Raw genomic sequence first — 14,485 nt, 5'->3', positions numbered from 1 at the left:
GAGGAACCTATCAACGGACTGAACCCCAAACTGAAAAGGGAAAAATGCTAATTATGTTTGAATATGGGAGTGTTCCCTCAGTATGGGGGAGCAAAGAAAAGAGAGTATGACTTCAGTTTGTTTTTAGGGACGGTTAGAAATTGAGAGAAAATTCCAAGACTAGAGCTTAAGGAAAGGGGAGGGACGCCCAGATTTCCAAACTACAGAGAAAGGGGACACTCCCATATACAGGGTCTAGAGGAAAGGGTGTGCTTCCTAGATCAGGATAAGAAAGGCACTACACGTAAACCCGTCCCCAGCAGCAGAGGCAGCAGCCTTCCCCTATCTTGCGGGCTAAGCAGAGGGTGCAGCCTCGGCACCCCTCCCCACCCCCACTGCCCCGTTCCGCGCCCCGGGCCCGCACCTCGCGGCCCAGCCCCCTCGGGCCCCGCTGATTGGCCTGGGATCCCGTCATTCCCGCAGGTAGCTGCAGTGATTGGGCGGCGCTCGCACGCCGCCACGCTCTCAGCAGCGGTCCCCGGGCCTCCCTCCGGGGCTGGGTGATCCGGGGGCCAGTCGGGGAACAGGACTGAGCCAGGGTCCCACAGTGGCCGGGGCGTCCGTCCCCGGTCCCGCCCGCACAGCGCGCGCGCGGCACGGGGCCTGCCCCCGACACGGCCCCAACCAGCTGGCTTCGCGTCGCCGCGCTTCGCCACGAGCTCACCTCACAGCCCCGCTCCTGCTGCGCCGCTCCAGACCAACCGACAGAAGGACTGTGCGCGCTGCGCACCACGTGACCCCGGGGACGCGCCCAGCGTATCCCCCGCCCCCCCCCCCCCACGCACCCTCTCCACCACCGAGTGACGCAGCCGCCCGACAGCCCCGCCCCGGGCCCCGCCCCACCCGGTCACCAGGACGACAGCACGAGCAGGCCACGCCCACCTCCCTGGAGCGGGAACACCAAGTAGGCACTCACCCGCGACCGCTGAGGTCACCAGAAGCAGCGGCCTGAATGCTGCCCATCTGCCCTCTTAATTCTCTTTCTAAATGCGTCTGGAAGTCACACACTTCCCTCTACCTCCTCTGTCACCACTCTCCATGAAGATCGTAGCCTTTACAGCTCATTACTTTTCCTCTTCCAATCCGCTCTTCACACGCAAGGGCTTCTCAAAACGACTTGCTCCCTTCTCCAGAAGAAGAGCTTAGTCTTAAAGATTGATTTGTCACCAGGCTTTCTCATTCTCACACATCCAGTCCGCCCTCTGTGCTCTGCCTCCGTCAAATCCTCATCTGAACCTTCTCACCTCTGCCTTTGCGTTCATCCCTAGAAAAGGATTCCAGCGTTGGGGGCCGAGGGGGGGGGGGGAGGCGCTGAGAAAAAAAAAACAAAAAAACTGTATTCTGTCACTAGGGGAGCAAGGTCCAAGATGCAGCCACAACAAAAGAGAGGTTTTCCCAGTGGGTCTTAACAAGTGCCAACGAGAGGTATTAAAATTGTTATTTACTGAGGCGATCATGATTTGATTTGACACTGGAAGCAACCAAACTTGTGCTTCTTAAATTATAAGTCTAATCACATCCTGTCACTTAACTCGTCAATCAATCTAAATCCTATGCCTTTGCTCATCTAAACACACTTTCTACCGTTTATCTTTTTGTTTGTTGTTTGTTTGTTTAGTTTAGTTTCTTTTAAAATTGTCTCAGTGTGCAGCTTTGGCTATTCTGGAACTCAGTACATGGACAAGGTTAACCTTGAACTCACAGTGATCTACATTTCTGCCCCTAACATACTAAGATTAAAGTCATCATCCACACAAAAGCATAGCTCTCCAATCAAAAGAATTAAGAGATAGTTTATAGAACCAAAGTATAATTATCAGACCCTGGAAAAATACAGATTCAAATTACCCTACTTCATGGAAGTAGTTTCATGGAATTTTATAGAAACAAAACAAAGAAAGATACAAACCAAGGCATTTTCAAAATTTCGTTGGTATGGGGAGGAGGTGGGATGAGGGTTTTCAGAGGGGAAACCAGGAAGAGGGATAACATTTGAAATGTAAATAAATAAAATAACCAATTAAAAAAAATTTTTTTTAAATCTGTTAGTAGAGCCCAGGTGTGGTGGCTCCTTTAATCCCATACATAGTAAATTCTAGGACAGCTGGGGCTATGTAGAGAAACCCTCAAAAGAGTCAAAACAAAACAAAAACACATTAGTAGAAACATTAAGTAAGTAGTTACAGTAAAATGAAGTCATCTCAATGGGAGGGCTTAGACACTGTGTGGTAGCATTCTTTGCCCTTCCATTGGTGGAGAGGGCTTTGTTAACTATACCAGTCAAAGTTTATCTTTTATCGGGATCCTAGATCTGACACACAGGTGGGCTCTTTAGAGAGGCCAAGAGAAACCGGCTCTGAGACCTGCAAACCCTCCACAGTCACTGCTGTCAGCAGTCTGGCTCTGGAGGCCTAGCTGGCTTTGTTATCAGGAATTCTTCACAGTGTGATTCATAGGACAGCACCCTGACCCCTTTCTTTTTCAAACAAGGAGCACAGGCTGTCCCTTGGCCTTCCAAGGACTTGCAATCATGAGCAACCATGCTCAGGTCTTTTCTGCCGGTTTCTCTTTTCTGAATTATCTTTAAATTGGCTGGGTGTGATGACACAAGCCTTTAAAAGAATACTCTGGAGGCAGAAGCAGAATTATTTCTATTAATTATTTCATTATTTCTATGAGTTCAAGGCCAGCCTGTTCTATACAGTGAGTTCCAGTCCAACCAGGGCTACACAGAGAGACCCTCTCTCTTCTTACATTTATTTGTTTATTTTACTGTGTGTGTATGTGCACACACATGCTTAGAAGACTCCTATGGGGAAGTCAGAATACAAGTTGCGTGAATCACTTCTCTCCATCTTCTGGATGCCAGGGTCTGTCTGTCTGTCTGTCTTTCTTTCTTTCTTTCTTTCTTTCTTTCTTTCTTTCTTTCTCTCTTTCGGTTTTTTTGAAGCAAGGTTTCTCTGCGTAGTTCTGGCTGTCCTGGAACTCAGAGATCCACCTGCCTCTGCTCCCAAACACTAGGATTAAAGGTGCAGTGCGCATCACCATGCCCAAGTAAAGAAGATACTCCAATTATCCCCTGGTATTTTTGTTTGTTTATTTGGTCTGTGTGTGTGCGGTATTTTGCCTTTATACATGACTGTATGATGTACTTATACTACATGCATGTATGGTGACTGCAGAGCCAGAAAAGGGCTTTGAGTCCCTTGAGAATGGAGTTACAGATGTTTATGAGCTGCCATGTGGATGCTGGGGTTGGGGTTGAACCCAGATCCTCTGGAATCGTGGCCAGTACTCTTAACCTCTGAGCCATCTCACTAGCCCCTCCTCTCTCATTGTTTTTGTTTTTGTTTTATTTTGTTTTTGCCTCTAGGCCTTTGAAAAGACTATTGCTTTAATGTTTTTTTTATTTGTATATTTGGGTCTCCTTACGTATTTCATGCATATGCAACCATGCTTTCCTAGCTGTTGGTATTTTTTTTTAATAAGGCTGGCAATTTTTTTTCTTTGTTGGTTTTTCAAGACAGGGTTTCTCTGTGTAGCCCTGACTGCCCTGGAACTCACTCTGTAGACCAGGATGGCCTCAAACTCAGAGATCCACCTGTGTTTGCCTCTCAAATACTGGGATTAAAGGCATGGGACACCACTGTCCAGCATGGGTGGCACTTTTTTAAGAGGGAGGGATTATAAGGCTGACCTCATGTTACCAGTCTCAGTTTCAAATCCCAGTAAGATTCCACCTTATCTAGTCTATAGGATTTTAATATTAAAGTCGACTTAAAGGGACATTTAGATGAGGGACATAGATGGAGTTGTAGCTCTTAGCAATACAAAGAATGACATATTAGTGGAGATATATATGTCTATGTTTATGTATATGGTACTCCATTGTTTAGGCTCTGCTCTAGCATAATGAACTGATTACCAGTGAATGACCAGTGAGTGACCCTATGAGCCTTGTCCTCCTAGATACTCAAAAGGCCAAGGTAACAGGATCACAAATTTCAAGGCCAGCCTGGGCAATTTAATGATATCTTTTCCCAAAATAAAAAGTAATTTGGGTATCATGGCACAGGGCTTTAATCCCAGCACTCCACAAACAGGTAGATCTCTGAGAGTTTGAGACCAGTCTCAGCCACACAACAAATTCCAGGCCAGCCAGTATGATCTCCATAGTATGACCTTATCTCAAATAAATAAATAAATACATAAATAAACAATAAGTAAAAACAGGGCTAGCAAGATGGCTCACCAAATAAGGGTGTACTGGTTGGGTTTGCGTGTCAACTTGACACAAGCTAGAGTCATCAGAGAGGAAGTAGCCTCATTTTGAGGAAATGCCTCCAAGAGATCCAGCTGTAAGGCATTTTCTCAATTAGTAATCAATAGGGGAGGGTCCTGCCCATCACGGTGGGTGGTACCATCCCTGGACTGGTGTTCCTGGGTTCTATAAGGAAGCAGGCTGAGCAAGCCATGATAAGCAAGCCAGTAAGCAGCACTCCTTTGAGGCTTCTGTATCAGTTCCTGTCTTGACTTCCTCGAACGATGGAATGAGATATGGAAATATAAGCCAAATAAACCCTGTCCTCCCCAATTTGTCTTTTGGTCATAGTGTTTCCTCACAGCAACAGAAACAGACAAAGGGCTTGTACCCTGAAAAGCCTGGTGGCCTGAGTTCGAACCCTGAAACAAGGAAAGACAAAGAGAGGTCTGACTCCAGAGAATCTATCCCACCTCCTACAGGATGCCTCCTACAGGACACATATGCATGCAAACACACAAAGTAATTTAAAAAAAAAAAAAATTAGAAGGCATGTAGAGGGGCAACACTCTATTTCACATGTAGAGGTCAGAGGACTTCCTGGGAGTTAGTTGGGTTTTTTTTTGTTTTGTTTTGTTTGTTTGTTTGTTTGTTTGTTTGTTTTACTCCATCCATTAGGGTCCTAGAGATTGAACTCAGGTCTTCAGGCTTGGTTGTGAGTTCCTTTACCTCCTCAGTCACTTTCCCAACGCTTAAAACACTTTAAAATTTTTTCAAAACAGACCTGGAAATATAGCTCAGTGGTAGAGCACAATCCTGACATACAGGAGAACCTGGATTCAAGCCCTACTACCTAAAGAAAAAAAAAAATTAAGAAATCCCAGTGGGAATAGTTTATATATAACCTTTGACAAGAGCAGAAAAGCTATACAGAGCAGAAATGGTCCATGGAGATCTAATTCTAAGAAAAAGAAATCCAAGACCCCTGTGGCTGTAATAAGAACACCCAAGCCTTGAAGATAGTGGGGTTTTGTTCCCTACAGTCTTGACCTTAGAGTGCAGTTAGATGTTTCTAAGCTGGGCAAGTTTCAGGCTGGACAGATCCTGGGAGAACAGAACCTACCAACCTCTTCTCCCACCCCACCAGGGGGAATGCTGTTTGGTTCGACTGATTTGAAGGTTCACTTGCTTTAGGGACACCTATGGCTTTTCTGAGCCATGTCCCTCTGGAAACTTAGCCAAGTACTTCAAAGCTAAAAGAAGGTGAATTGTAGATTAAGTTATTTGGGATGATTTTGGGTGTAAGTACTGAGTGTGCACTGTCAGTTCTGATAGAACCTACACCAGGTACCAGACTGGTGACACACAACTTTAATCCCAACACTCAGGCAGTCAGATAGATCTGAGTTCGAAGGCAACCTGATCTAGAGAGTGAGTTCCAGGACAGCCAGGGTTTCTACATAGAGAAACTCTGTCTTGAAGAAAAATAAAACAAAACAAAGAGAACTTGCAGCAGAAACCTAACCCTGGGATTTTTGTTGTTGTTGTTTATTTTTATTTATTGATTGATTTATTTGTCAATTCTTTGTTTTAAGACTGGTTTTCCTGGCTGACCTGGAACTCACTATGTACAGCCAGGCTGGTCTGGAATTCATAGAGACCCACCTTCCTCCCTCCAGATTGCTGAGGTTGAAGACATGCATGAGTGGTTATAAATGGGTTTTGTTATTTTAGATTATTTTATTTTGTGTGTATGAGTATTTTGCCTTCATGTATGAATGGCCATCATGTGAATGCCTGGTGCCTACATCGGTCAGCAGAAGGTATCTCATCCCTTGGAACTGAGCTAGTTGTAAAATGCCATGTAGGTGCTAGAACCCAACTAGGTCCTCTGTAAGAACAGGTACTCTTAACTACTGAGCAGTCTGTCCAGGCTCTGATTGGAGATATTTTTTTCTTACTCTAAGATAGGATTTTATTTTATGAGGTCCAGCCAAATTAAAACAAATACCTAATCCACAAAGGTCCATAGTTCTGGAAAAATCTCTAAATGTTTTAACTTTGCTTTGTGGATACTGTAACTCTGACTGTTCTTGTTTGTTTGTTTTTTAATTTACTTATTTATTTTATGTATGCGAGTACACCATTGCTCTCTTCGGACACACCAGAAGAGGACATTGGATCCCATTACAGATGGTTGTGAGCCACCATGTGGTTGCTGGGAATTGAACTCAGGACCTCTGGAAGAGCAGAAGAGCAGTTGGTGCTCTTAACCCCTGAGCCATTTCTCCTGCCCACTTAACTGTTCTTTATATTTGTTTGGTTGGCTGGTTTTGTTTTGTTTTCAGAGACAGGGTTTCTCTGTGTAGTCCTCGATGTCCTGGAACTCACTCTGTAGACCAGGCTGGCCTCTAAGTCACAGACACCTGCCTCTGCCTCCCGAGCGCTGGGATTAAAGGTGTGCGCCACCACTGCCCGGCTTAACTGTCCTTGTTAAGTAAAACATGTCAACCCAGGAGATGGGTTTTGTACTTAAAATCTCTCCTTAAGAAAGTGTCAAGGCTACACTGGGATCTTGAACACCCTGTGTAGTCGCTGGCCAGCTAATAAAGACTTTCTTTCTTGTTTGGTTTGGTTTGGTTTGGTTTGGTTTGGTTTGGTTTGGTTTTGGTTTTCTGAGACAGGGTTTCTCTATATAGCCCTGGCTGTCCTGGAACTCACTCTGTAGACCAAGCTGAACTTCAACACAGAGATCCCCCTGCCTCTGCCTCCCAAGTGCTGAGATTAAAGATGTTTCCACCACCACCCAGCTAATGTAAACTTATGTCCTAGTCACTAGTCTTCTCTGGTGGATATCCCACAATAGTATGTTTCTAAGCAGCTTAGATGAAGTATGCCTACACAGCAAAATAGCTGGTTGGTGGTGTATTGGGATCAGCATGGGAGGCAGCATATGCCTTTGTGGCAGAGGCAAGCAGGGCTCCTTCATGAGTTTAAGGCTAGCCTGGTTTTAGTTCCAGGACAGTCAAGACTGCACAAAGAAAAAAAATTAAAAATAAAAATAAATTATTTTATGTGTATGGATGTTTTGCCTGCATGTATGTCTGTGGACCACATGTATGCCTGGTGATGGCTGAGACCATCAAATCCCCTGAAACTATAGTTACTAATGGCTGTCAGCTGCCATGTGGGCTTGTGGAATTGAAACTGCTCCCCTGGAAGAGCAACCAGTGCTTTTAAACCCTGAGCCACATCTCCAGTCACACTGCTTTAAAGATGTTTTTTAAAGTTACTTTTATTTTATGTGAAGGAGTATTTTGCCGGCATGTGTACATGTACACCATTGTGTGACTGGTGACTATGGAGGCCAGAAGCAGGCACGGGACCCCCTAGAACTGGAGTTACAGATGATGGTGAGCAACTATGTGAGTGCTGGAATCAGAACCCTGGTCCTTTACATGAGCAAAAAGTGTTCTTAGCCACTGAGCCATCATCTGTCCAGCCCGTTTTGGTTGTTTTGGGACAAGGTCTCACACAGCCCAGGTTGACCCTGACCTGAAACTCCCCCACTCGCCCAGTCTTGCATTTACAGCCATGGGCCACTTGATGCAACCTGACCTGTTTCCTTCTACTTTCTGTTGTTTTACTTTATGTTTTTTGAAAGGCGGTCTTTTAGGTAACTCTGTCTAGCCTGAGACTTGCTATGTAGCCCCAACTTCCTAAGTTCTAGACCACCCACCTCACCCAGCTATGATGTTACAAGTACAAACATTGACACTGTTGCAATTATAAACAAAAAGGAGCTTTATTACAAGGATATAGTCCTGAACAGCAACAGGGTTAGAAAACAAGGAAGCCCAAGGGTAGGTCAAGCCAGAAGCAGCAGCTGCAGCTGTCCCCAGCACTGCAATTCAGTCTTTGTCTTTGAGCAAAGTCTTGACCAGCAGCCACTGTGGATCAGCCAATTTCAGGTCATGTGGCTGGGGCTGGCCACCAGGGGTGAGGGCAATGGTCTGCCCCTGTTGTAGTTCTTCCAAATGCAGAAGGGGAGGTATGGTAGGAGAAAGGCTTTGGCCAGGCGAGCAACCAGATACTGATATGAATAAAGTATCCTTAGAGCTACACTTTGATTGTTTTTCTTTTAGGGAAAGGCAGGTGGGTGGGGTGGAGATAACACATTCTGGCCTTATTGGTGAGTTCTAAGCCAGCCTCAGCTATATAATGAGACTCTCTCAAGAAAACAAGAGTAAGATGGTTCATTGGGTGGAAGAGCTTGTCTTGAGAGCCTGGTAACCTGAGTTTGAGCCTGCAAACAGTGGAAGGAGAGAACAAACTGGAAGATTCTCTATGCAGGCCCTGGCGCAGCAATCACATAACACACGCACATCATCATCATCATCATCATCACCATCATCACCACCATCATCATCACCACCACCCAAAAATTACAGATTCTTCTCAGATTTAAAAAAAAATTTTTTTTTGAATTAATGTGAATTGGTGTTTTGCATGTATGTATGCCTCGTTGGTGCTGTGCTAGTAGAAGCCAGAAAAGAGTATCAGATTCCCTTGAACTGGAATAACAAGTGGCTCTTAGCCCCATGTGGATGTTGGGAATTGAACTCAGGGCCTTTGGAAGAGTACCGAGTTCTCCTAACCACTGAGCCATCTCTCCAACCTCTGCATATGATCTTTTGATTTTCTACTTGATTCTGAGTATAGCATATTTAAGATATCTATCCAAAGGACAAAAGAGCTGGGCATGGTAACTCACATATTTAATCCTAGAACGCAGGAGGCACTCAGGCCAGACTGATGACAGCCTGTTCTAGGCCAGGCAGAATTACACAGTGAAATTCCTTTCTTTCTTTCTTTCTTTCTTTCTTTCTTTCTTTCTTTCTTTCTTCCTTCCTTCCTTCCTTCCTTTGTTTCTCTCTCTCTCTCTCTCTCTCTCTCTCTCTCTCTCTCTCTCTCTCTCTCTCTCTCTCTTTTGGTTTTTTTGAGACAGGGTTTCTCTGTATAGCCTTGGCTGTCCTGGAACTCACTCTGTAGACCAGGCTAGCATCGAACTCAGAAATCCGCCTGCCTCTGCCTCCCAAGTGCTGGGATTAAAGGCGTGCGCCACCACTGCCCGGCTCTTTCTTTTTTTCAAGACAGGGTAGCCTTGGCTGTCCTGGAACTTGCTCTGTAGACAGGCTGGCCTTGAACTCTTGGAGATCCACTTTCCTCTGTGTCCCTGGGAACCACGCCCAGCTCTATTTTGGTTTTCAAGACCGGGTTTTCATGTATGGTCCTGACTCTCCTCAAACTAGATCTGTAAATCAGGCGTCTTTCAAATTCAGACCTTGCCTACCTTAGCCTCCTGAGTACTGGGACTAAAGGCGTGTGCCACCTCTACCCAGCTAACTTTTCTTTTATTAAGATTACATTTATGGGTTGGAGAGATGAGTCAGTGGTTGAGAGCACTGAATTTTCTTCCAGAGGTCCTGAGTTCAATTCCCAGCAACCACATGGTGGCTCACAACTATCTATAATGGGATCTGATGCCCTCTTCTGGTGTTTCTGAAGACAGCTACAGTGTACTCATTATAATTAAAATAAATAAATCTTTAAAAAAAGGATTACATTTATTTGGGGTTGCACATTTGGCTCAGTAGCTAAGAGTGTTTGGCAGAGGACCTGGGGATTTGGGAACTCCCAGCCCTCACTTGTCACACCTTCAGTTCCAAGGGATCTAATAATCTCTCCAGGGCTCCGAGGGCACGAAGCACACACTCAGTGCACAGACATACATGCAGGTAAAATATTCATATAAATAAAATAATTTTTCTTTCTTTATTTTTAAATTTAAGCTGGTTCTCACTGTGTCACATTGGCCTTTACATGTGTCTACATAGAACTTACTATGTAGACCAAGCACTGTGATTAAAAGTAAAATAATTTCAAACTGGAGATGGTGGTACCTGCCTTTAATCTTTAATCCTAGCACTTGGGAGGCAGAGATGAGTGGATCTCAGAGTTGGAGGCCAGCCTGGTCTACAGGGTGAATTCCAAGCCACACAGAGACTCCTCTCTGGATAAGACAAAAAAAAAAAGGAAGCAGCTTTTAGATCTAGTTAAGTTAGCCATTTATTGGCTATCTTAAAGAGTTGCAAAATGACCTTTTCTTTTTTTGAGCCGGGCAGTGGTGGCAAATGCCTTCAGTCCCAATGCTGAGGAGGCAAAGGCAGCCTGATCTGGTCTGCAAAGAAGTTCAAGACAGCGGGGATATACAAGAAACCCTGTACTGAGAAAACAAAATAAATACATTATACATATTTTGCCTTTTTTAGACAGGGTTTCTCTGTGTAGCCCTGGCTATCTTGGAACTCACTGCATAGAACAGGCTGTGTAGACTATTCTGGCCTTGAATTTAGAGATCTGACTACCTCTGCCTCTAAGAGCTGGTGTTAAAGGCCTGTGCTACCATTGCCCAAAGTGATAAATTCTATTTTTAAAAGAACCTTTTCTTTTTGGAGGCAGTAGGATAATGGGTAGTCACCGATGTATACTAGAAGTCACATCTCGTGAGATGACTAGTGTAGCAAGAGTAGTGGCTAATTTTTAACTGTAGTTTGTGATATTCTGAGAAAATATCTGGGAGAGGAGTAAAGTCACACTTAGAGCATGCATGCTTAGACCTTACACATACATGGTTCTTTACTATTATTACCATTATTTGAAAATTATATTGGAAAAGGAATATTGTTCTGTGTCAGCAATCTTCACAGCAAATGTTGATGTGTTGAAATTCTTGATTATCAGCTTGCAAGAGGCATTGACCAGTGAAAATTTAAAAGGTTCACTGTACTGTGCCCATTGATTTCAGAAGAATTGTTGCTCAACAGCTAGATCATGTAATCACAAGTGTTCCTTCCCTCTAGGTCAAAACAACAACAAAAACAACAACAACAACCCTGGGCCCTGGGCATGGTGGTACGCCTTTATACCCAGCTCTCAGGAGGTAGAGGCAGCTGGATCTCAGTGAGTTCCAGGCTGCCTGGGAACAAGCCAGACCAGGCGCAGTTTCTAAATATCTCTCCTACAATCCCTCTTTTCAGCTCCCCAACTGAGATTTGTTTTTTGTTTTTCTTTTTCTTTTGGGGTCATCTGGGACAAAGTAAGTCCCAGATTGAGGAGTAGTGGCACACACCTTTAATCTGGGCCACACCTTCTGCTGGAGACTTACAGAAGGACATTGGAAGAAGGAAGATTCATTCTTTGCTTGCTTGCCTTGTGGGACTGAGCAACTGCTAGGTCCTGGGACTTCCATTCACAGCTGCTGCTGACCATTGTTGGGGAGTTGGACTGCAGACCAGGTCATCAACACATTCCCTTACTATATAGAGACTACGTGTAAGTTCTGTGACTGGAGAGGACCCTGACTAAAACACCCACCATCCTGCAACAAGGGCAAGGCTGTCTGGAGCTCACCATGTAGCCAGCCAGCTTACACTCAGACTGTTGCTTTTCCAAGTGCTGGGCGAGCAGGCTTCTCTACCACTCAGAATGATGTTTATTATCGTGACCAATGAGTTTTATAGAAAATTATTTTAGAAGATGACACCAGATGGCTCATGTTTAGACTCCCAGCACTAGAGGGTGAAGGAAGGCTGACAAGTATTTGAGGCATGTCTGGCCTGCACACTAAGACCTTGTCAAAACAAACAAACAAAAAAATCAACAGTTGCAAAACAATAACAACGCCAGGTAGTGGTGGCACAGGCCTTTAATTCCAGCACTTGGGAGGCAGAGGCAGAGGCAGAGGCAGGCAGATTTCGGAGTTTTGAGGCCAGCCTAGAGAGTGAGTTCCAGGACAGCCAGAGCTACACAGAGAAAACCTCCTCCCTGCCAAAACAAAACGAAACAAACAAAAACAAACAAACAAACAAAAAAACAAAAGAAAACCAACAACAAATTAAAAAAGACACCAAAGTAAAAGCAAAATAATGAGATGTTTTTGATATTTTCTATATTCCAGTTGTTCAGAGATTTTGTGTTCCCTCTAGTTCTTCTCTGCTAAAAAAGTGAATGAATGTTTTCTTTTCTTTTTTTCTTTATTTTTCTTTGTTTTCTTTCTTTTTTTTTTTTTGAGAGGATTTCACCAAGTAGCTCAGGCTGTAACTATAACAGGAAGTTTAGACCAGGCTGGCACCTGCCTCTGCCTCCCAAGCACTGAGACTAAAATTATACATCATCATCTTTGAACTTCATAAAACAATTTAACAATTTATGAGTTGGCCCTTGATTTCGTCTCTCCTCTACTATCACCCTCAATTTTTTATTTATTTATTTATTTTTATTTATTTATTTTTTTGGTTTGAGGCAGGGTCTAACTTAGCACAATAGTTCAGGGTGGTATCAAACTGTGTCAGGTGACCTTGAACTCTTGATCCTCCTGCCTCTCTTTCCAGAATGCTGGGATCCGAGCTTGCACCTTGGAGCCTGGTTTTATTAGGCACTAAGATTAAACCTAGAGCTTTGTATAAACTCTATAGACCAGCCAGCCTTGACCTCAGAGATCTACCACCACTCAGCCATAACGTTTTGTTTCCTTTTTTTTTTTTTTTTTTTTTTTTTTTGAGTGTTTCTCTGTGTAGACCTGGCTATCCTGCAACTCCCTCTGTAGATCAGACTGGTCTGAACTCAGAGATCTGCCTGCCTCTGTCCTTCAAATGCTTTGATTAAAGGCATGTGCCACCATGCCTGGCCTCCTTCTCAACTTTATAATTATTAATATTTTAATGATTTATTTTTAGTTCATATGCATTGATGTTTTGCTTGTATGTACATTTGTGTCTTGAAGTTGTAGGATCCCGGGAACTAGAGTTACAATTGTGAGCCACCATTGGGTGGTGAGAATTGAATCCTGGTCTTCTGGAAGAGCAGCCAGTGCTCTTCACCTCTGAGTTACCTCTCCAGTCCCCAGTCTCAGCTTTTTAAGAACAAATTGTGTGTGTGTGTATGTATGTATGTATATGCATATACACACGAATATATATTTAATGTGCATGTGTTTGGCTTGCATGTCGTCTGCACCGCCTGTATACTGGATGGCTGTGGAGGCTGGAAGGCATCAGATCTCCAGCTGTAGTTGTGTGCTGCCATATGAGTGTTGGGAATCAAATCTCAGTTCTCTGCAGGAGCAGTCAGTGCTCTCACTGCTTTTGCTCTGGTCCCCCTTCTGTCTTTTTCATAGCCTTTCCTGTGTGGCACAGGTTGTCCTTGACTTGGCAGCCCAGGACAGGACTATTAATTAAGGCCAGCTGTAAAGAGAAAGGACACAGAGAGGGTCTTGGTCTGACTATAGTTAGGCAAGTCCATGCTTATTCAGGGTGAAGGGGCATCTGTGTTACACCTCACCCTATGATCAAAATACCTATAGAGGAAGATGGGGTGCAGCCCCTTCTAGGGGCTGAGAAGTTTCAGTAATCCACAAGGAAGTTGGAAAGTCTAATCTTTCAGCAGGAAACTAAAAGTGATTTCAGGCAATGTGCTACATCGGAGGGAGAAATCCATATCATCTAATTTTATTATTATTTTTTGAGATAGGGTCTCACCACCTAGTTCTGGCTAGTCTGGAACTCCTCATACAGACTAGGCTGACCTCAAATTCACAGAGATCCCCCTGATTCTGCTTTCTGCGTGCTGGAACTATAGACAGGCTCTACCAGGCATGCTAGAAAAGCCAGCTGCCAACTGTTATTACATTGCCAGCCCCAAGCAGTTTCTGAGTCATTCCATTTGATCTTGCTATTCCTCAGGAGCCTTCATACATTCCATGGAGAGCCCACCTGGACAGACATCCCCTGCTAAATCTGGGAATTCATTAGTGAACATATGCAACCTTGGTTCTTGCAAGCTTATTCTTGCTACTAATTATAATATCTGCCCTTGAGGAGGAAATGGAGAGCTTAATTTACTTGCCCAAGGTCACCCAGTGTTGGAGTACCAACACTAACCAAGGTGTGACATTTTGAATCTTTTCACCCTCAATTATTGAGCTGCTGATAGATTTCAAGACTGGTTTGATATTTAATTTTATCTCAAAATGTTTTCTATTATGTGAAAGAGAAAAAAAAATCTTCCAATGATCACTCAGATTCTCTGCCACAGAATTAACCACTCCCAAATACACAAAAGGCA

General features: G+C 44.1%; 1 protein-coding gene across 4 annotated transcripts in view; it reads right to left on the bottom strand.

Annotated features, from left to right (window-relative positions):
* Phf20 (PHD finger protein 20) overlaps positions 1-828 on the bottom strand; it is a 102,869-nt gene extending 102,041 nt beyond the window's left edge. For 2 of the 4 annotated variants that reach the window (XM_034494440.2, XM_076930101.1), the window contains exon 1: positions 704-792. The gene's annotated coding sequence lies outside the window, so the exon portion shown is untranslated. Of the gene's footprint in view, positions 1-703 lie in introns of all 4 variants that reach the window. The other 2 variants (XM_034494441.2, XM_076930099.1) reach the window with 2 other exon arrangements.
* Between the last annotated feature and the right edge of the window lie 13,657 nt (positions 829-14,485).

This window comes from Arvicanthis niloticus, chromosome 2, assembly GCF_011762505.2.
Source record: "Arvicanthis niloticus isolate mArvNil1 chromosome 2, mArvNil1.pat.X, whole genome shotgun sequence".
Taxonomy (NCBI): Eukaryota; Metazoa; Chordata; class Mammalia; order Rodentia; family Muridae; genus Arvicanthis; species Arvicanthis niloticus.
This window is presented reverse-complemented; position numbering and strand designations above follow the sequence as displayed.